This window comes from Malania oleifera, chromosome 2 (genome assembly GCF_029873635.1).
Source record: "Malania oleifera isolate guangnan ecotype guangnan chromosome 2, ASM2987363v1, whole genome shotgun sequence".
Classification (NCBI taxonomy): Eukaryota; Viridiplantae; Streptophyta; class Magnoliopsida; order Santalales; family Ximeniaceae; genus Malania; species Malania oleifera.
Genome location: NC_080418.1, coordinates 103,560,836 through 103,562,487, shown reverse-complemented (window position 1 = coordinate 103,562,487; position 1,652 = coordinate 103,560,836). Strand labels below are relative to the sequence as shown.

Genomic DNA, 1,652 nt, shown 5'->3' with positions numbered 1-1,652 from the left:
AGTACCAATTATGGGCGGTTTTAACTTCCTCCTGCACAAACTCAGGTGTGGGAGACGCATAGGGGTAGGTATAACAAGTGTGAGAGGGGTTAGAAAAAATGGTACACACTTCTGCACATGCCACAAATGGAGGTGATTGTCTTGAGGACAACATATGATCTAACTTCTTGACAAAGGTGTGCAAGGTAGGTGCTAGGTCATGGCAGGTGGCTAATTCGTAAACTCCCTTAGAATGGGAAGCGGAGGATTGGGGAGGCCTATGAGTAGCAAGAGTATGCTACTAAGAATTCTCAATAAGGGTCTCAAAGAGAGTCCAAGCCTCATTCTCGTGCTTCATGAGGAAAGTGTCTCCACAATCTGCATCAACCATGAACCTATCTCGCTCAGCTAACCCCTCATAAAAGGTTTGAATTAACTGCAACCTAGGGTCTTGATGGTAAGGGCATTTACGCATAAGGTCCCTAAAATGTTCCCAAGTAATGAAAAATTGTTCCCCATTTATCTGTGAGAAACTAGTGATTGCCTTCCTCAGCTGGTTAGTTTTACCAATAAGGAAGTATTTTTTCAGGAGCTTGTGTTGAATGGCGGCTCAGTTGGTCATCGAGTTCGGTTCTAAGAAATTTAGGCAATATTTGTCTTTGTCCTTCAGATAGAATGAAAATAGCCTTAATTAGAGGGCATCATCACCAAAGTTGGGTATACAAATGTTAAAATATATTTCGAGAAACTCAGCAAGATGCTTGTATGGATTTTTTATCAAATTCCCAAAGAAGTTGGGAAGCACCGAGATGGTGGAAGTCTTAATTTCGAATTGCACTACCTTGACATCCAAGAATCAGATGCAAGACATAGAGGTATATACATTGGGTGTTAAGTAGTCTCTAAGGAGCCAATAAGGTTGCTCTTTTGCCACAAGTCGACGAGGAGCATGGGGTTCCGGATTATGAAAGGCAGGAATCGATTAACATTCAAACATAACATTGGGTTCGAAAGACTCGACTAATTCTAGGCTAGAGGTAGATTTCCTAAATGACCTACAAGAACTCGCAGTCTCAGGGTCTATAGGCACTAACTCAGGATCCAAAGAGCACAAACCCAGCATATACAAATTCTACACATAATCAAGACTTCAAATATCAAACAAAAATTAAAAAAAATAAAAAATAAAGAAAAATACATGTAGTACACTACACTAGAAATTGGCTTACTACTATAATAGAGTACCCGGTAACAACGCCAAAATTTGGTAGTCTCGCTAAGGCTTGGGTTCTTAACTACCAAAAATAATATTTACAGCCTAACTAATCCCAAGTTTAGTAGAACAAAAAGTGAGTTGGGTGTCGATCTTCAAGGACTCTAATGCAGCAATGTAGAGACCCGAAAAAATAAACTAATAAAAGAAAATGAGAAAATATGCATCTTTGGTTGGGAAAGGACAAAACCGGCGATGGTTTTCTGGAGAGGACAGAAAATTAGCGACAATTTTATTTTTGGCTAGAGTAGGAGAAAATCAGCAACGGTTTTCTCGAGAGGATAGGAAACCAGCAACGATTTTGGCAATTCATGTAGACGGTAACAGGTAAACGGTAATTTTGCACTGGTTAAATAGGGAATCGGTGACGATTTTCTGAGTGCCAGACAAAACCATCGAC

At 40.0% G+C, this 1,652-nt stretch overlaps 1 non-coding gene across 1 annotated transcript; it reads left to right on the top strand.

Moving 5' to 3' along the window:
• Positions 1–428: 428 nt before the first annotated feature.
• On the top strand, positions 429–535 carry LOC131150025 (small nucleolar RNA R71). The gene has a single exon (XR_009135411.1). It is a non-coding gene; the product is annotated as a small nucleolar RNA R71 (small nucleolar RNA).
• Positions 536–1,652: the final 1,117 nt, after the last annotated feature.